The following is a 22,868-nucleotide window of genomic DNA, read 5'->3' on the forward strand; positions in this document are numbered from 1 at the left end:
ATCTTATATGGTTTAATAAATCTAGGACTCAACTTTCCTTTGTGTTCGAACCACAATATTTTTCCCAAGGTTATAATTTAAGAAATACTTCTTTATCACCTTCTTGGTATTCAATCCCTTTTCTTTTCAAGTATGCGTAAGACTTTTGTTGATCAATAACTATCTTGAAATTATCTTAAATGATTTTTTCCCATTACAAGGTCTATTATAACTCGTACCTGCTCCCACTAAGGGATAGAAATCGGTTACAATAATTCATAAGGTACTTGATACTCTACTTTAACTCACTGACATTTTGGACATTTAGAAACAAGCTCGGTGATAACTCTTTTCATGCCTGTTTATAAACTCTTTCTTCAATAATATAAACATTCATTAGACTTAAATCTTTAGTTTCTCATTTTCCTGCATGTTCTATCTTTGACAAACACAAAAAATCTTCTCTTAAGATCCTTTATTCGATCCAGCAACATAGGCTCTAAATTTAATTATACAATCAAAACACCATATTCCTTTAAAGACAATCATGTATTCAAAACTCTCAGAATATAAATGTCTTTCGGCTTTATCATATCCGCCAGCACATTAGCCTTTCTTGTTTGCAGTTGATAAGCACGCCATCATTCTTTAAGGAATTCCATCCATTTCCTTTCTTTTCACTCCTTTGAGTCAACACATACTTTTAACATTTGAGATCCGTAAAGTTATAGCTTCTCTCACCATGTAGTTAGTGATGTTATATCAACAAAGAAAACACAACTATTGTCAACTCGAGATCATTAGTCAAATAATTTATTTCATGATTCTCTAGTTATAAGATGCATTATAAGACTATTGTCCTCTTGTACAATCACGCATCCCAAACCATTATAAGATGCATTATTATAATTCATATAATTTTTCTAAATTCTAATTATACTGATCTTGGAGCTTATGTCAGTATTCTTTTTAACATCTCAAAGTTTTTTTTGCACTTAACAGTCCAAATGAATAACATGTCATTCCTCAATAGCTTGGTCAGAGGGAATATAATCATCTAAAAGTTCTTTATGAACCTTCGATAGTAACCAACAATTCCCAAGAAACTTTGAATTTAAAAAACATTCTTTGGAATTTATAATTCGACTATATCTCTTTCTTCCTTGATATATATTCTTATCCCCTTAACTGAGTCCACATAGCCAAGGAATACAACCTTTGACAACAAACATTTACACTTGGTCAACTTAGCAAGCAATTTTTCTCCCGAATAGTTACAAGAGATATAAAAAATAGACATCATGTTCTTCTCTGGTCTTAGAACATATCACAATAAAATCAATGAACACTACCACCAATTAAAATAACCGATTTATCCAATTCATAAGTGTTACATGAACATTCATTAAACAAACGATATTACCGTAAACTCGTGGTGTTCATATCAAATTTTGAAAACTATCTTAGGAAGATCTTCTTCATTATCTTTAACTAATAATATTCCGATATGAGATCCAACTTGGGAGACACCAATGCATCTTTTAAACTGATCCAAAGATTATCAATCCATGAAAGGGATAGTTGTTCTTATTTGTTACCTTATTTAACGGAAGATAACCCATACATAATTTCATAGACTCGTATTTCTTTTTTTTTTTACCATAACACTAGTGCAACTCAGGTGACACGCTTAGTCTTGTAACAATTCTACTAATTATGCCTTTAATTCTCTGAGCTCAGTCAAAGCCATTTGATATGGCTATAGAAATAAATACAATAATGGGAAGTATCTCTATTTTACATTCTACATCTCAATCTAGAAGTAATTTAGGTAACTACGGCAGATACACAATTTGATACTCTCAAACAGTTAGAATATCTTCCAATTTAACTATGAAAGTTTGAGTATCCACTTCATCCACTAAGAAATCTTAACAACCTTATAGCAATAACTTCATAACTGTTACTGCCTAAATCCTAGTAGGGAACATGTTTACTCTCTTTCCTTACCACTAAACTTTTCGAATTCTTTAAAATTAATCGCTTTAAGCGATAATTCATCATGGCATGCTAGGGGAAATAATCCATTTTTTATTACCTTTGAAAGGTAATTTTATCAAGTCCATTGAAACTCAATACTTTGAATCCTTACTAGACAATTAATGTCTATATATACTAGTCAACCTCGCCTTTAAGCCTAAAGGGTTAGGTGCACACGTCACTTAAGATCAATTCTATCAGAATGTTTCATTCTTTAATCCATACTACACTTATGCATGAACAAGGGGTTTCTTTAATCCAACATTGACACTTCCCATTGTGTCAATACATCATCTTATTAGACTAAACAAATAGAATGATGGTTAACATCATTACTATAACTATTAGCTTATTTTTTTTTTAACCTCCTGCTTGATCACGTTCTTCATACCCTCGAATACACACATCTTTTTCATACACTATTTTTTCACCTTTATAAGTAATGAGTGGTGGCATCAATTGAACCTTATATTCACCAAATCAGTAAAAATGACATACTAGTGGCATGTATACATTTTTACTCAAAACAAGCTTGGTTAAGTCCTAGAATCGGCTAAACTTGTAACTTTGATACCAATAAATGTAACACCCATAACCGTATATGCAAATCAATACCAGTTTCAAGTAGTTATAGACAGTTATGTTATGTTTCATTAAATAAACAAGATTGTTTAACACATTTGATTTAAAACCCAAATATTTTAAGCATAGTTTAATATGATAATATTTATTCATAATATTAATTATATTTAATACTAAATATATTACGAAATTGCATACATTTTATTCTCGTATATATGCCAGCTAGAACTTTTAGAAAATAACAAGATGTCATCTATGTTTTCTGTATATATTTCTTTATCTCCTTACTCATTTTCCTCCCTTTTTCTAAGCGTGAAAATCATTACACGCTAAGTATACACTTAGTGAGGCAATAATAAGAATATTCAAAGCAATGCAACAGATAAATTTAAATGAATAATCATATTCAATGCAATAAGATCACTTACTTATATTCCAACCATGTTACCATATATTAACATGATATAACCAGATATCAAGTTTCATACCAATATACTTTCCATTCATTCCACAAGCTTGAAAGCTTATTTTTTTGTTTACCATTTATTAACCAATAAACCATAACCCAATTTAAACCCGGAGAACCTTGGGTATTCGAGTCAAATATATGGATCGTAGTGCTAAACCTATGCTAAGCTTATGCTCTAAAGCCAATTCGGATATGACACCTAAGGTCGTGGCACCACCTACACTATGTTTACACTCTAGTGCTAATCCAGATGTGACACAAGGTTGTGCCCTCCACCTGAAATTAGTGTCCTTACACACTAGTGCTAATATAAACCTGTAGTTGCTATACTCTATGACATGCCAGCTATACGCTGTCCCTTAATGACTTACTCCTGCATATAGTCTATTTTTTTATTTCATCCATGGAAAAGTATATTATCATAATTTAACATTGGGTAGTTCATACCCAAAATATCATTCATGTTAAATATCATATATGTTCACGATAAACATCATATGTAACTATCAGCGATCAATGCATTTTATATTCAACTTTTGACATATTTAGAATATGACAAATATATGATATATGACATAAATATCATGCCAATATAAATAAGGTAGACTTATCGCAAGTCCTACCCAATGATGTATAAAACATCCATGTATAATGTTATGCATGAATTGCACTCATTTTGATCTTATATACAAGTTAAAAGTCTCACTAAGCTTTAACTTGATCATTCGCTTCTAATTTGATTAAATCCCAAAATTTGTCATAATTTCATATCATGGTTGTTTACACTACCTTTAATGAAATATTATTCTGTAATAATATACACTTAAAAATTATTCCATTTATACCACTGGAAACTAGACTCAAATACAAATCTATACATATAAGTCACTCCTAGTTTCAATTTGTACAATTTATGGTGAAGTTTCAAAGTTGACATACAGAATCTGTTGCCCCATTTTCTGACCTATCCTCAATTAAAAATTCATATCCTTTTATATATACCTCCAAATCAGTTTTCGTTTGTTCTAAAAAAACTAGACTAATAAAGAATCCAACGATATAAATATTATCTTCTTATCATTTTCTTATAATTTATGGTGATTTTCTAAACTTATTGTCCATAACATAAATTCTAAGCAGATTTCACCAATTTGCATCTTCAACTTGTTCACTAATTCAATTATCTTACCAAATACACATATATGCATGCATCACAAATAACATAACATTTTAGGAGTCAATCCTTACCATAGTAACTCCATCATTATCTCATCGCAAGCCAATGTTTGTTCGATAACATTAGTACAAATTAAATTTACACTCACCTGGTGTCCTTGGCTAGCAACATTCCTTAGATTTTGCCATTTCATCCTTAAGCTTCTCCTTAGCTTTAATAATATTTTATCTCGATTTCAAGCACTCAATCAAAATGAACATCATTACCAAACATATACAAATTCAAACCAAATGTTAGAATCTTACTAACATAGACATACTTAGGAAAATAATTTCATAACAAATTTTTCGATGCTTATTCGATATAATTTCCATGTCACAACATAAATGTTGACCTTAATACTTCTACTTGAGCACTCAAGTTCTTTTTTTCATCCCAGCATCACATAACATTTTCACTTAATCTCCCAACCTTTCCATATTTGTGATTTAAAGCTCAATTTTTACAAGCTTTCCAAAATAATCCAATTTCACATCTAAACTTCAATTTCAACACTCAAACATTAATTTCCATCATAATATATCAAATTTTGAACAATTAACAACAATCCATAAATTTTCCATAATTATCGATTAGGTCACCAACTTTCATAAAATTATAAAATGGTCCTCAAATTTTTCTAAGACTTGTAAAATACTTCCTACATCATTTCCAGTCCTTACATAATTTTTCCGAAATTGTTATCATACCTTTAAGCCAATGTTGAATACTTCAAAGTTCCAAGACTAGGGTTTTCATGATTTTGCTCGGTTTTGATTCAATTCAAGCATGAAATCAACTCCAATTCAACCTTATAAAATATCTATAATCAAAACCCTAAATTAATTTCATCAAAATACATCTTTCTCCCAAGATTAGGTTTAGGTCGAAACTTCATATGTTCATATGATCATGTATAAGTGATTTTAATCATCAATCATGCTTGAAAATGATTATACAACCTCAGTAACATCAAAATCCTTCATTAATTCCATAAACCCTAATGTGAACATAAACCCTCGAATTTGGGATCTTTGAACACAAACCAATTAGCAAACAATAATGGTACCATATGATAGCGTTTTTCGAATAGAACAATTTTCTATTTCACGGTATGATCCAAAATCCAAAGGAAATTGCTCAAAAATGAAAAATAAAAATTCTTTTACCTTGTTCATGGGGAGAACTAAATGTTGGCTGAAAATGGTTAAGTTTTCATGAAATTTCTAATGAATTTCATGTTAAATTAACTTTTTATTTAAGATTAAATAATAAAATATTCATATAATGAGAAATGTCCATTTTTCCATTAATGAAACTTCATATTTACAATAATACCAAGCCACATAACCCTTATCATCTTCCAAAGTTAAAGATGAACAAAATATTTTACCCTTTACAACTTTGCCATGCAATCTTTCCCAAATTTCAATCTTGCCATTTTTCATCCAACGATCCAAATTGAACATGGAAATAAATTTCTAAAATCCAATGGTCCATATTATTTCCCATCATTTTAACATGTGGAAATAATTTTTCTAAGCTTAATTTATCATCCTTCAAATTTTCTCAAAATTTCTATTCAATCCGATTTACCAAATTTTTATCAGACTTTAACACTTTCTAGTTTTTAACAAAATTTCCAGATCAAGAATATGATTTCAATAAAACCCTACTCTCAAGAGTAAACTATCCATTTATGGAATAAAAATTCTCTTTGGGAACATTACCAATTAGGTCCTTAAGCTTGTCCCAATTTCCTACCTTGTCCATTAAACTGTCAAAATTTACCTTTTGGTCACTAACCAAAATTTTGGGGTATTAAAATTATTATCCCTTAGTAAAATTCGTCCTCGAATTTTCAATATGAACCTTATATAAATAGACAATGATGATTCTTTTTCACTCTTTCATTTCTTTGTCGAACTTTAATAAGTACTGATTCCTTTTCATAAGTCAAATCTGGCCAAATCTTTATTTCCTCCGGGGTGATAATATGCAAATAATCTTATTGATACCTCCTGAGCACCGACACATGAAAAACATTATGGATCTTGTCCATTTTCGAATGTAATTCTAGCTGATAAGTCATTGATCTGCCTTTTTTATATTCTTATAAGGTCCAATAAATCTCGGACTCAACTTTCCTTTGTGTTTGAACCGTAATATTTTTTCCCAAGGTGATAATTTAATAAATACTTCTTTATCACCTTCTTGGTATTCAATCCCTTTTCTTTTCAAGTTTGCGCAAGACTTTTGTCGATCAATAACTATCTTGAGATTATATTAAATGATCTTTTCCAATTACAAGGTCCATTATAACTCGTACCTACTCCCACAAAGGGATAGAAATCGGTTACAATAATTCAAAAGGCACTTGATATTTTACTTTAACTCACTGACATGTTATCCATTTAGAAACAAGCTCGATGATAACTCTTTTCATACATGTTTATAAACTCTTTCATTAATAATATAAACATTCATCCGACTTAAATCTTTAGTTTCTCTTTTTCCTGCTTGTTTTATCTTTTACAAGCACAAAACTTTTCATCTTTTCTCTTAAGATCCTTTATTAAATCTAGAAACATAGGCTTTAAATTTAATTATACAATCAAAACACCATCTTTGTTTAAAGACAATCACGTATTCAAAACTCTAAGAATATAAATGTCTTTCGGCTTTATCGTATCAGCTACCACATTAGTCTTTCCTGTTTGCAATTCATAAACACATCATCATTCTTTAAGGAATTCCATCCATTTCCTTTCTTTTCACTCCTTTGAGTTAACACATACTTTTGACATTTGAGATATGTATATATATATAGTGCCACTTACCATGTAGATAGTGATGTTATATCAACAAAGTAAACACAACTTTTGCCAACTCAATATCATGAGTCAAATAATTTCTTTCATGATTCTCTAATTGCTTTGAAACATAAACCAAAACTTTTCCTCATGTACGATCATGCATCACAAACCATTATGAGACGCATTACTATAATTCACATATTTTTCCAGGTTCTAATTATTTTGACCTTGAAGTTTATGTAAGTATTCTTTTTAATATCTCAAAGTTTTTGGCACTTAACAGTCCAAATGAATAATATGCCTTTCCTCAGTAGCTTGGTCAGAGGGAATATAATCATCGAAAAGTTCTTTATGAACCTTCAATAGTAACCAACAATTCCCAAGAAACTTTGAATTTTCAAAACATTCTTTGGAATTTAGCATTCGACTATAACTTGTGCCTCCTTGATATATATTCTTATCCCCTTAGCTGAGTCCACATGGCTAATGAATACAACCTTAGACAACAAACATTTGCACTTGGTCAACTTAGCATGCAATTTTTCTCCCGAATAGTTGGAAGAGCTATACAATAACATCATGTTATTCCCTGGTCTTACAACATATCACAATAACATCAATGAACACTACCACCAATTAATCGAAGTGTAACTAAAATAATCGATTTTTCCAATCTATAAGTGTAACATGAATATTCGTTAAACCAAACAACATTATCGCAAACTCGTAGTGTTCATATCGAATTTTGAAAATTATTTTAGGAAGATCTTATTCCATATCTTTAACTAATAATATCCCAATAGGATATCCGACTTGGGAGACATCAATGCGCCTTTTTAACTGATCCAAAGATTACCAATCCTTTAAAGAGGATACTTGTTCTTCTTTGTTACCTTATTTAACGGAAGATAATCCATACATAATTTCATAGACTCGTCTTTCTTTCTTTCTTTTTTACCTTAACACTACTGCGTCTCAGATGACACGCTTAGTCTTGTAAATCCCCAGTCTTAACAATTCTACTAACTATGCCTTTAATTCTCTAAGCTCAGTTGGAGCCCTTCGATACGGCTATAGAAATAAATACAATACTTAGAATCATCTCTATTTTAGTTTCTACATCTCAATCTAGAGGTAATTCAACTAACTATTGCAGATACACAATTGGATACTCTCAAACAATTGGAATATCTTCCAAATTAACTATGAAAGTTTGAGTATCCACCCTATCCACTAAGAAAGCTTAACAACCTTATAGCAATAACTTCATAATAGTTATTGTCCCAGTAAGGAACATGTTTACTCTCTTTCCTTACCACTAATATCTTGAAACTTTTTTAATTCTTTAAAATCAAACGCTTTAAGAGATAATTCATCATGATATCCTAGAGGAAATCAATCCATTTTTTATTACCTTTCAAAGGTAATTCTATCAAATCCATTAAAACTCAACACTTTGAATCCTTACTAGACAGTTACTACTACTCACCCTCACCTTCAAGCCTAAAGGGTTAGGTGAACATGTCACTTAAGATCACTTCTATCATAATGTTTCATTCTTCAATCCATAATAGACTTATGCATGAATGAGGGGTTTTGTTAATCCAACATTGGCACTTCCCATTGTGCCAACACATTATCTTATTAGACTAAACAGTAGAATGATGGTTAACAACATTACTATCATTATTAGCTTATTTTTTAACCTCCTGCTCGATCACATTCTTCAAACCCTCGAATACATACATATTTTCATACACTATTTTTTTACCTTTATAAGTAAGGAGTGGCACCATTCGAACCTTATAATCACCAAATCAGCAACAATGACATCCTAGTGTCATGTATACACTTTTTAACTCAAAACATGCTCGGTTTAGTCCTTGAACAGGCTAAACCTGTAACTCTGGTACCAATAAATGCAACACACATAGCCCGTATACGCAAATCAATACAATTTACAGATGTCACATCAGAATTCAAACATTTCTTTAATTGAACTGAGTAAAATTTTGTTTCAGTCAAACATCACCAGTTTTATAACTTGAACAGTTATTATAAAATAATTATTCAGAGAAAAATCTTAATATAATATTTTTGGGTACCAATTCAAAACCAGTTTCAAGCAATGATAGACAGCTCTTTTATGTTTCATAAAATAAATAAAATTATATAACACATTTGATTTAAAACCCAATTTTTAAGCATAGTTTAATATGATAATATTTATTCATACTATTAATTATATTTAATACTAACTATATTAAGAAATTGTAGACATTTCATTCTCATATACATGTCAGCTATAACTTTTAGAACATAATAGGATGGCATCATTGTTACCTATAAATATTTATTTGGTGATTGATGCCAAGCTCTGCTCCTTACTCCTTTTCCTCCTTTTTCTTAAGCGTGAAAATCATCACACGCTAAGTATAAACTTAATGAGGCAATCATATGAATATTCAAAGAAATGTAACAGATAAATTAAAATGAATAACCATATTCAATGCAATATGATCACTTACTTATATTCCAACCATGTTACCATATATTAACATGATATAACCAGATATCAAGTTTTTTACCAATATACTTTCCATTTATTCCACAAGCTCGTATGCTTATTTGTCAGTTTATCATTTATTAACCAATAAACCATAAACCAATTTAAACCCTGAGAACCCTGGGTATTCGAGTCAAATATATGCACCGTAGTACTAAACATGCACTAAGCTTACGCGCTAGTGCTAATTCGGATATGACACATAAGGTCGTGGTCACCACCTACACTAGGTTTACACTCTAGTGCTAATCCGGATATGACACATAAGGTTGTGCCCTCCACCTACACTTAGTATAATTACACACTAATGCTAATATAAACCTGCAACTGCTATACTCTATGGCATGACATCTATACCATGTCCCTCAATGACTTACTCCGGCATATAGACTATTTTTTTATTCCATCCATGGCAAAGTATATTATCATAATTTAACATCGGGCAGTCCATACCCAAGATATCATCCATGTTAAATATCATATATGTTCACGATAAATATCATATGTAACAATCAGCGATCAATGCATTTTATATTCAACTTTTGACATATTTAGAATATGTCTAATATATGATATATGACATAAATATCATGCCAATATAAAAATCAAGTCCTACCCAATGATGTATAGAACATCCATGTATCATGTTATGCATGTACTGCACTCATTTTGATATTATATACAAGTGAAAATATAAGTCTCACTAGCTTTAACTTGACCCTTCGCTTTTAATTTGGTTAAATCCCAAAATTTGTCATAATTTCATATCCTGGCAGTTTGCACTAGCTTTAAAGAAATATTATTATGCTTTAATATACACTTTTAAAAATTATTCTATTTATACCACTGGAAACTAGATTGAAATATGAATCTATACATAAAAGACACTCCTAGTTCAATTTGTACAATTTATGGTGAATTTTCAAAGTTAACCGACATAATTTGTTTTGAGTAAAATCTGTTACCCCGTTTTCTGATCTATCCTCGATTAACAATTCATATCCTTTTATATATACCTCCAAATCAGTTTTTTTTTGTTCTAAACAAAACTAGACTAATAAAGAATCCAACGATATAAATATTATCTTCTTATCATTTTCTTATAATTTATGGTGATTTTCTAAACTTATTGTCCATAACATAAATTCTAAGCATATTTCACCAATTTGCATCTTCAACTTGTTCACTAATTTAATTATCTTACCAAATACACATATATGCATGCATCACAAATAACATAACATTTTAGGAGTCAATCTTTACCATAGTAACTCCATCACTATCTCATCGCAAGCCAATGTATGTTCGATAACATTAGTACAAATTAAATTTGCACTCACCTGGTGTCCTTGGCTAGCAACATTCCTTAGATTTTGCCATTTCATCCTTAAGCTTCTCCTTAGCGTTAATAATATTTGATCTTGATTTCAAGCACTCAATCTAAATGAACATCATTATCAAACATATACAAATTCAAACCAAATGTTAGAATCTTACTAACATAGACATACTTAGGAAAATAATTTCATAACAAATTTTCTGATGCTTATTCGATATAATTTCCATGTTACAACATAAATGTTGACCTTAATACTTCTACTTAAGCACTCAAGTTCTTTTTTTTCATCCCAGCATCACATAACATTTAATCTCCCAACCTTTCCATATTTGTGATTTAAACCTCAATTTTTACAAGCTTTCCAAAATAATCCAATTTCACATCTAAACTTCAATTTCAACACTCAAACATTAATTTTCAGCATAGTATATCAAATATTGAACAATTAACAACAATCCATAAATTTTCCATAATTACCGATTAGGTCACCAACTTTCATAAAATTATAAAATGGTCCTCAAATTTTTCTAAGACTTCTAAAATACTTCCTACATCATTTCCAGTCCTTAAATAATTTTTCCAAAATTGTTATCATACATTTAAGCCAAGGCTGAATACTTCAAAGTTCCAAGACTAGGGTTTTCATGATTTTGCTCGGTTTTGATTCGATTCAAGTATGAAATCAACTCCGATTCAACCTTATAAAATATCTATAATCAAAACCCTAACTTAATTTCATCAAAACACATCTTTCTCCCAAGATTAGGTTTAGGTCGAAACTTCATATGTTCATATGATCATGTACAAGTGATTTTAATCACCAATCATGCTTGGAAATGATTATACAACCTTAGTAACATCAAAATTCTTCATCAATTCCATAAACTCTAATGTGAACATAAACCCTAGAATTTGGGATCTTTGAACACAAACCAAATTAGCAAACAATAATGGTACCAAACGATAGCATTTTTTGAATAGAATAATTTTCTATTTCAAGGCATGATCCAAAATCCAAAGGAAATTGCTCAAAAATAAAAAATAAAAAATTCTCTTACCTTGTTCGTGGGGAGCACAAAATGTTGGCTGAAAATGGCTAAGTTTTCATGAAATTTCTAATGAATTTCATGTTTAATTAAACTTTATTTAAGCTTAAATGAATAAAATATTCATTTAATGAGAAATGTCCATTTTTCCATTAATGAAACTTGATATTTACAATAATACCAAGCCACATAACCCTTATCATCTTCCAAAGTCAAAGATAAACAAAATATTTTACCCTTTACAACTTTGCCCATGCAATCTTTCCCAAATTTCAATCATGCCATTTTTCATCCAACGATCCAAATTGAACATGGAAATAATTTTTCTAAGCTTAGTTTATTATCTTTCAAATTTTCTCAAAATTTCTATTTGATTTGATTTACCAAATTTTTTCCAGATTTTAACACTTTCTAGATTTTAACAAAATTTCCAGATCAAGAATCTGATTTTAATAAAACCCTACTCTCAAGAGTAAACTATCCATTTATGGAATAAAAAATCTCTTTGGGAGAATTACCATTTAGGTCCTTAAACTTTTCTTATTTTCTACATTGGCTATCAAACTTTTAAAAATTAAATTTTGGTCCTAACCAAAATTTTGGGTATTACAGTTTCTCTCTTGATTAAATCTATTCCTAAACTTGATTTTCAATCTCTCAACTCTTCCTTCTTGTCGTGACTTTGCTATAGCTTGGTGGAGTCTCATTTTCCTCTCTTAATTCTTCTTCTCCAATCAATTTATAGCAAAGTAAACTTTGTTTTTGTGGTTCCTTTATGCTTCGATGATTAAAAAATCCCTTCTATATTGATTTAATGAAAGGCTCGCTGAGATATTGATTTTTGAATGATTAAAGATGATTTTCAGAATTAAATAAAACACTAATTTTCTTGATATGATTTGGGTGTTTTCTTAAGACAAATTAGATATTAATGATGAGATTAATTTTGTGTTAAATAGGTTTTTCAATCGAAAATGAATTTTATATCGATTCCTTTGAAATAAGCTTAGTTTTGACGTTTTTTGAAAATCTGGGAATCACATTGGTTGCTGCTGTTTTTGGATGATTATTTGATGTTTAGAAGTTGATTTAGGTTTCTCTTGATCAGTTTTAGGTGGAAGGAGGCTGTGCTTAAGTGGTGCAAAGTTTTAAGTTCGAGAACGGTAAATTTTTTGTAGTTTGGCGTTTACGTTCTGTTTTCGTAGCAGATTTTTCTGCTCTGTTTTGAGCACTTTGGTGACATTCTTTTATGGTTTATAAAGTGTTCCTTCAGTCTTTTATGAAGTAAAATTGGTGCATTACTGATCGGAAATCGTTTGGAGTTAGTTTGGATCGATTTCGGGTGGTAAAGCGGTAAAGGTGAGTGGTTGTCTGTTCTTTTGTAATGAGCATTTATAATGTTATTGAAGGTTAGGACGTTAAGTATTTTAGTGATATTGAAAATGAGTGAACGACTTTAATTGGCATTATATTCATTTATGCAAACACTTTATGATATTGAATAAGCATGATTGTACATGAGCATAATGTTACATTGTGACGCATATATGATTTGGGAATTATGTTTAAACTATTATGAATTTAGTATGGACGAGCAGAGACAGTTTGCTGTCCAAGAATAAGTGTTGACAGTTCACTATTTTATTTGGGTTGATCATGACAATCACCTTAGTTTGAAAACTATGTTTTGGAAAACAATAAGTATATGTATATGCTATGCATCACTTGGCAACTATTAATGGTGAACTTGACTTTATTGACAATTGTTCTTAATGGGACCTTGAATATGAAAGAATTCTTAGGAATGAGTACTCAATGTTTTTATAAGTGTGATTGTACAGGTTATGAGGTAAGGCTGGTGCATTGAGCTTTGCTCCGAGATGTATACGAGATTAGGTTGGTTTGTTGAGCTTTGCTCAGGAATGAGGAAGTCGGGACCTATGTGAGTCCAAAATAAAAGGAGAGGTATGAAGTTTGTTTATCCATTGATAAGTTGTGTTTCGAACAAATGCAACGGTCTTAAATAAGATTTCTATGTGAGTTATGTGTGGACATCCGAATGAAAGGTAATAGTGCATGTGTGAGTGTGTGTGTTGCATTATTGAGCATAAATTTCCAGCATGTTTTAATCTGAAAAATAAGTTCAATATGATGTTAAATAAGATGAAATGTTGTGACATTGTTAATCAAGAATTGGACATGTTTTGGTAAGGTTTGCACATCAATTAGGACACTTCCACTGATATTACTTTGAGCATTATAATAGAAGGAATAGGCATTCAGTGGGCTTTAAGCTCACACTTTTTTGTGTACATTTTTGCATAGGATTAGAGGCTGATTCGGTAGTGTGAAAGCATAATCTGGTGATGATCAAATAAGACTTGTCTTTTACAAGAGTATGTGAACCATGTGTAGGCTATAAGGTAATGTGGGGGCCTAATTTGGGATTTTTGTTAAGTTTAGTTGATGCCAATTTCTGTAAATGATTTTGTTGATGTTTTGGTCTTTGAATTGCTTGATGGTATGCTATTTGGGTGATAAAGATTTGAATGTTTGTTAATTGTGACTTTTTGATAGGTAGATTAAGTAAAACGATAATATGAACTTTACAAGTGTTTGAATGACCTAGACAAGATAAGCTAAGTGAACATAAAGTGCTAGACCTTTAGGAAACATGTAATGTGATGTTTTTTGCTATTTGGCTATGTGACTTAGGAAAAAGTATGTTGTTTATGCAAACTTCGGCTTGTGATGCTAGAATTTGATATGAAGTGTTGAACAATGTTTTGAAGCATGATACAAGTGTATTATGACGTGTATGAAGTGGTATGAGCATGTTTATTAATGTATCTAGACCCTAGGAATAGTTACTTGGAAGCTAGTTAACACATTCTTGCATGTTTATTAATGTATCTAGAATTTAATGTATCGATCCTCTGCAGAAAAGGATTGATCCCTTTCCCTAAGGGATCGATCCCAAACTTTATGGACACAAAATGATCGATCACCCGTGAAAAGAGATATTGATAATGAGTGAATGATTTTAATTGGCATTGGATTCATTTATCCAAACATTTTATGATATTGAATAAGCATGATTGTACATGAGCGTGATGTTACCTTGTGATGCATATACGATTTGGGAATTATATTTTACAAAACTATTATGAATTTAGTATGGACAAGCAGGGATAGTTTGTTGTCCAAGAATGAGTAGAGATAGTTCACTATTTTATTTGGGTTGATCACGACAACCACCTTAATATGAAAACTATGTTTTGGAAATGAATAAGTGTATGTATATGCTATGCATCACTTGGAAACTATTAATGGTGAACTTGAATTAATTGGAAATTATTCTTAATGGGACTTTGGATATGAAATGTGTGCTTAGGAATGAGTACTCAATGTTTTTATAAGCGTGATTGTACAGGTTATGAGGTAAGGTTGGTGCTTTGAGCTTTGCTCCGAGAAGTATACAAGGTTAGGTCGGTACGTTGAGCTTTGCTCCAAAATGTGGAAGTAGGGACCTATGTGAGTCCAAAATAAAAAGAGTGGTATGGAGTCCATTTATCCATTGATAAGTTGTGTTTCGAACAAATTCCAATGGTCTTAAATGAGATTTCTATGTGTGTTGTGTGTGGACATCTAGATGAAAGGTAATTATGCATGTGTGAGTGTGTGTGTTGCATTATAGAGCATAAATTTCCTTCATACATTAATCTGAAAAATAATTTCAATATGGTGTTAAATAATATGAAATGTTGTGCCATTGCTAATCATGAATTGGACATGTTTTGGTAAGGTTTGCACATCAATTAGGACACTTCCATTGATATTACATTGAGCATTATAATAGAAGGAATAGGAATTCACTGGGCTTTAAGCTCATACTCCGTTGTATACATTTTTTCTTAGGATTAGAGGTTGATTCGGTAGTGTGGAAGCGTTATCCAGTGGTGATCAAATAAGACTTGACTTTTACAAGAGTATGTGAACCATGTGTTGGCTATGAGGCAATGTGGGGACCTATGTTAGAATTTTTGTTTAGTTTGGTTGATATAAATTTAAGTAAATGATATTGTTAATGTTTTGGTCTTTGGATTACATGATGGTATACATGTGTTGGCTATGAGGCAATGTGGGAACCATGTGTTGGCTTTAAGATTTGGATTTTTGTTAATTATGGCTTTTTTATAAGTAGATTAAGTAAAACGATAATATGAAATTTAAACAAGTGTTTGACTGACCTAGACAAGATAAGCTGAGTGAACATAAAGTGCTACACCTTTAGAAAGCACGTAATGTGAGGTTTTGTGCTATTTGGCTATGAGACTTAGGAAAAAGTAAGTTGTTTATGCAAACTTTGGCTTGTGATGCTATAATTTGATACGAAGTGTTTATCGATGTTTTGAAGCATGATATAAGTACGTTATGACATGTATAAAGTGGTACGAGCATGTTCATGCATGTATCTAGACCCTAAGAATAGTTACTTGGAAGTTAGTTAACCCATTCTTGCATGTTCATGTGAAATTTTGTAGTTTTCCCAGAAAAAAGATCGATTCCCGTAGAAAAGGATCGATCTCTTCATGCAATGGATCGATCTCTTGCCCTAAGGGATTGATCTCAAACTTTTTGGACATAAAAGGATCGATCCTCCGTGAAAAGTGATCGATCCCTTCGCTATGTGCTCGATGAAAAACAGGAAAATTCAATTTATTAAAGGCTCTAAGTGTCCCTAAACCTTACTTTGACCCTAGGATGTTTTTGTATGTTCGAAATGGTCCTAAAATGGTTTTGTTAGTTAATGCTAGATCATAATTCAGAATTTAATGAGATTTATTTTGTCACACTTTATGATTAGGGGTACGCAAAAAAAATCGATCCGTTTCGAAAATCTGGATATCCAATCTCTTTATTTTAATTTCAAATAATTTGGATCGAATATCCGAAAAAAATTCGAATAATCAGATCGGATCAATTCTAATTTGGATTATTCGAAAATCCGAGAATTAGGCCTTTGAAAATTTTTACCTAGGCTCAGTGATCTTAGCCAGCCTACACCTAGCCTGAAATACCAACCTTACCATGCAACTTCGATCCGTGTTTTCCCTAACAATTTTAGTTTTGTTTTCACATTTTATTGTTGTCTGCTAAGTGCTACTCACATGGCATGTATTTTTATAATACATTTCTAAGATAAACTTTAAAATATATATTTCTAATACAGGTTCTAAAATTCAATACATGTAGCTTTGTTCGTCCCTAACAATATATATATATATATAATAGAGGTACAAAATATGTTGTATAAAGTCACAAAATATTTTTTTTAATATATATATATATATAATAGAGGTACAAAATATGTTGTATAAAGTCACAAAATATTTTTTTTAAATTAAAGTTTAAATTTGAATTTGGATTCAGATATTCGGATATCCAATCCGATATTTCAAATATCTGATCCGATATTTCAAATATCTGATCTGATATTTCGGATATTCAATTTTTTTAGATCGGATACGGATCGCAATTTTAACAATTCAAATTTTTGGATATCTGAAATTTTGGATTGGATAATATCTGATATCCGATAGTGCACACCCCTACTTATAATTATTGAATTTCGTAATAAGAGAGTAAATTGCATGATAACCGCTCACACGAAACTTTTGAGTTATTACATTTTGGTCTCTAAGATTGCATGATTAAATTGACTTCATATTTGATGTTCGATTAATCTAAAAATTTGCATGTCCCTAATTAAAGACTAGTGGTAAATATTGATGGCTTTAATTGAATGTTTATCTAGAAGGTGTAATGTGAAATTATTATATACCTCTTATTAACTAGTTGTGTATGCCTTGCAATGTTCGATGAATGAATGGTATGAACTTCTTATCTGATTATCCGTTGTCATGTATTGCATGATATGTGTTTGAAATTTAACAACATCCACTTAGTATGCATGATTTAGGGTTATTGTTTTGTCTGACAAGATCGAAATCTAATGTACACTCGGTATCCATGTCATCATGCGTGACCCAGTATATGTTGTTACAATAACTTATCATTAATCAATTAAGCGGTAGAGTCAACCATATAATGAAACTAACACAAGTGCACCATGAACTTAAAACAGCTAAAGCTTAATCGGAAAACTTAAGAGTAGAAAACACTTTTATTAATACAAAAATACAATTGCAATGTTACACCCTTACCCTATTAATTTTCTCTTCTCTACCTCTAAGCTCTCTTTCTGTAACTAACACTTTTGGCACTTTTTTCTCATTTTTCACTCTTTCCACAATGGTAAAACTCACCCCTATTTATAGATTTTAATGGTCATTGCATTATTAAAACATGTCAATATCTTATCTATTTAACACTACAAATATCTAGATTATTCTAATAGATAATTCTATATGTAATATTAAATATTAAAAATATCTAGATTTTTTTATGGAAACTTCTAAACATCTATTATTTCTATATTATTCCAGGGTATTCTTATATATATGCACACACATGCACTAAATGACACTTATACATTTATTTAGGATTTGTATTGACTTTTAACACTCCCCTCAATGCAAACTTCCTTCTATAGATGATTTGTATACCATTACAAATGCTTCTATGAACTTCTCGAACTTTGTTTTACTCAAACTCTTCATAAAAATATCTTAAACCCTTCAAGCACCTTTCTGTGAATATAGTGATAGTGCACTTCTCTATGTTTTGTCCTTGTATGAAAGACTAAATTCTCTGCAAAACGTATGATTGATATGTTTTCGTAGAAAAACCTTACTTGATAATTTGTTGGCTTATGAAGATCTTCCATTAGTTGCTTCAACCAAGTACTTACTCCAACAATACCCCTATGACAGTAAATATGCATGTATTTGATTTAAAACAATAGTTTAATATTTAAAATATGAAAATATTTCATTCTTTAAATTCATATTCAGAAAATACGATAACTAGAGATAATGTCAAAAACATACTATAAATCAAAAATTCAATCAACGTTACACAATAAATCAGAAATCATGCCATTAAAATATTAATATCATCAAAAGTCTAGATCAATTCAGAAAAATAAATCAAAACAGTAATGTAACACTATCAGGGACACACATGTATCGATTTGAGAAGTCTGATAGGGTAGCTTACTATTGGGTCTACCTGTAACGATATGCAACAGTGTTAGATAAATTATAAAATTTATTTAAATAATTTACAAAACCTACTAGTATCTCTCAAAGTACGCGAATTATACAGATATGGTGGACGAGAAGCATCGAATCTAGTTGACCCTCGATCTAGAGAGACACGAGTACCTTCATGAAAATGTGTTCCCAAATCAATTCCACATTAAAAAAACCCAATAATCATGTAAAAAAATACTAAGTATATTAATGCATTTTTGGGTTATCGGGATTATTTTAGAGCTTTCGAGTTAGAATTTAGTGAAACGGATTATAAAATTGGACTCGGAACGTTGAAAAATGTCAAAAGTCGACTATCAAAGTTAACACCGATTAATGGCGGTCAATGTTGATCAAAGACGATCAATGGCAATCAATGACTGTCAACGGTTAATGAAAATCAATGGCTCGACTCGGCCTGGATCGGCTCGACTCAGCTCGGTTAAACTAATTCAATTTGATTGGGCCAAATCGGTTCGATTCGGTTAGGATCGATTGGATTTGGGCTAGACTGGGTCAGGGTAGGACACAGGTCGGGTCAGAATACAGGCCAGGTTGACCCATTTTCTGAAGCTCCCTTAGACGATGGAGAAGCCTCACGCACAAGGGCGACCCGTAGGGGCACGTCTGGCAGTTTGGGGCATCGAAAAAATTGAGAAAAAATTAAAAAAGCATAAAACGGGGTTTTGAGTCATTTACTAAATTTGATTCACAACGTTGAATAGGGAAGAGCTCGATTTTCCGCAATATCGAAAACCTGTTCCTCCTCACCCTTTCGCACGTCGACGACAACGACAACGATGGAAATACGGACACCAGTTGACTCAAAATTTCACCAGGAACATGATATGGGTGGTGAGATGTACAGAGTTATGATTAGAGACGAAACGAGGGTTGAAGTTTTCCCCGAGGGAAGAGATAAAAGAAGAAAATGTGAGGAGGGAGAAAAACTATGAGATTTCTAAAATGGGAAAATTCCATAATTCTGGGTGGGTTTTAAATTCAACTTGCCTGAAAATTGGTAAAATTATGCCCCAAGTCCTCGAATCCTTCCTTATTTACGAATTTTGTTTAAATTTAAATTAAAAATTTAATCTGATCCCTGAAATTAAATTTAAAAAAAAAAGTCTTCGCTCCTAATTGGGGTGTGATAAAGCCTCATCTATATGCTTTTTGAATTCTAATTGGGCTTCATTTCTTATAACAAGAAGATCAGTAATAGGTTACTGCATCAAGTTGAGAGAATCATTAGTATATCGAAAACAAAACATTTTATTTAAGATCATTAGAAAAAGCCGAGTATAAGGGAATGACTTCAACAATTGTCGAGTTGTGTGGTAGAAATGATTAATAAATGAGCTAAGAATAAAACATGATGATCCGGTAATGATGTTTTATGATAGTCAAACAACATTATATATTGCAGCTAATCTGATTTATCACGAACGAACCAAACATATAGAGATAGATTTTTATTTTATAGGGAAAAATATTTAAAAGGGTTTTATTAGGACACATCATGTTCCAACAACTGATTAGCCGGTGGATATATTAACCAAAGGTCTTGGATTTAGTCATTATAAACACTTGTTTTCTAAGTTGGGGTAAAAGATGTGTATCACCCTCCAACTTCATGGGGATAGTGTAAAGAGGTAGTAAATTAGTTATGCTAGCTAGTTACTTGTATAACTTAGTATATAAAGCTGTAAATGTTTAATAGATATTGTGCAATAGATATATGAAATTCTCTTAATCTACAAGTTGGTTGTTCACCTACAATACAACAGGCAATCGCCAGCCACCATGAACACAAGTCCACTGTGTATTAGTTCGCTCATGCTTCGAGCCTTCCACTACGAACTTTACAACAGAAACGACGTTAATCGAATTCTCGATCCAAGGGCTTCTTGTATTTCGTTCATGGACTCTGATTGTAGATGCTTTTGCTATCTTGTGTCCAAGAAGAAATTCTTCTTCACCATTGATGGTGATTGCTTTGTATATTTCTTTTATGTCTCATCGACACGTCCTGTAAAAACTATCACAGTTTCGATGTTCGATGTCTTTTGTTTCTTTGATGTTGTTTTAGGTTGTCAAGCCTCTTGAGAGAAGTACTAGGTATGTATATATGAATAAAAATACGTATACATCTCGCATTGGGGAAATGTGATGGGTAACTAAATGTTTGTTTGAACTTGATTTGCAAATTTTGGCCTTGTATCTGTGTTGCATATAGATCTGTCGGTTTTGATGGTTGGGTTGATATTGGAATGGGCGAATTTTGTTATAACACTTGAGCTAGTCATGTTTGATATTTGATAGGGTCAACATGGATTAAATTAGTTCGAGTTTTAAAATCTTTAAATCACTTTGAATTCAGATCATTTTAAGTTTAGATTAAGGTTTGAGTCCTTCAAAATTTATTCCGTGTTAACGACATGTGGGGAGGCATGAGCGTGAAGGCACACACATCTTAAAGAAGCATATTAAGAACCCTATTGTAAGAAAAGAAACATAAATGCAAACGGTGTTGAGAAATGTTACCTTGCTGTTGCTGGTGAGCTGAAGTCTAAGCTGGGTGAACTTGGATCCTTACTTGGTTAAGCTCGGTGATTATTCGGATTGAAGCTAAGGATGAAGTCAATAAGTCTCCTGGAACAAAATCTGCAAAGCTTTTACCCAACGGCACCACAAAAGGAGTTTTAAGTTCCTTTAGTGAAGTCATAAGTGTTATCGTTTTATCATTTTTAAAACATTTGATGCATGGCATTAGGTTGTTTTAGCGGTTCCTATTGGATTAATGCATTCCAAACTTAAATACAGTTGAATTTGAATCTCTTACGTTGTTTTGATCATAGTTTGCCTGCAACGTTCTGGAAATTAAAAGGAAAATAGATTTCAAGTCATTCATAAAAGAAATAGAAGGACAAAAAGAAAATCGCCGTTGCCGGGGGTCGAACCCGGGTCACCCGCGTGACAGGCGGGAATACTCACCACTATACTACAACTACATTGTTGCCTTAATTCTTTCATGGAATTTACTCAAACTTTATGTACTTCCGAACTAGTTTCAAGGATGAATCCAAACTAGGATGTAGTTGGTAATCTCGTTTTATACCAGCAAAGAAAGGTGCAATGAAAAGCAAGTTTGCCGGTCATCTACTTGAGTAGACATAATACATGTTGTCGAATACTTGAGTCAATTCATTAAAAAGGCTAAGAAGTTGCATTAGGAGACAACTCTTCGAGTTATAGGAAAAGTTACCCTGCACTTCACTGATGAGGTGAAGTCTAAGCTGGGCGAACTGGATGGATCCTTAGTTCGTTAAGCTCGGTGACGCCATAGTTACTGGGATTGAACTTGGCATGAAGTCAATAAGTTTCCTGCAACAAAATCTGCAAAGCTTTTAGGAGTTTAAGTTCCATTAGTAACATGTAATCATCACCATCGTTTTAACATTTGATGCATGGCATCTGGTTGTTCTAACAGTTCGTAATGGATTAATAGAAATTCCAAATTCAATAATTTGTCTTTAGTTCAAGGGTCATCTTTTAATGGTACACCTTAACAATACCAACATATCCTTAATTTACTTGA

General features: G+C 31.6%; 1 non-coding gene across 1 annotated transcript; it reads right to left on the bottom strand.

The window, feature by feature from the left end:
• Positions 1-22,209: 22,209 nt before the first annotated feature.
• On the bottom strand, positions 22,210-22,281 carry TRNAD-GUC. Its single transcript has one exon. It is a non-coding gene; the product is annotated as a tRNA-Asp (tRNA).
• Between the last annotated feature and the right edge of the window lie 587 nt (positions 22,282-22,868).

The sequence above is a fragment of the Hibiscus syriacus genome, unplaced genomic scaffold (assembly GCF_006381635.1).
Source record: "Hibiscus syriacus cultivar Baekdansim isolate YM2019G1 unplaced genomic scaffold, ASM638163v2 tig00111210_pilon, whole genome shotgun sequence".
NCBI classification, from domain to species: domain Eukaryota; kingdom Viridiplantae; phylum Streptophyta; class Magnoliopsida; order Malvales; family Malvaceae; genus Hibiscus; species Hibiscus syriacus.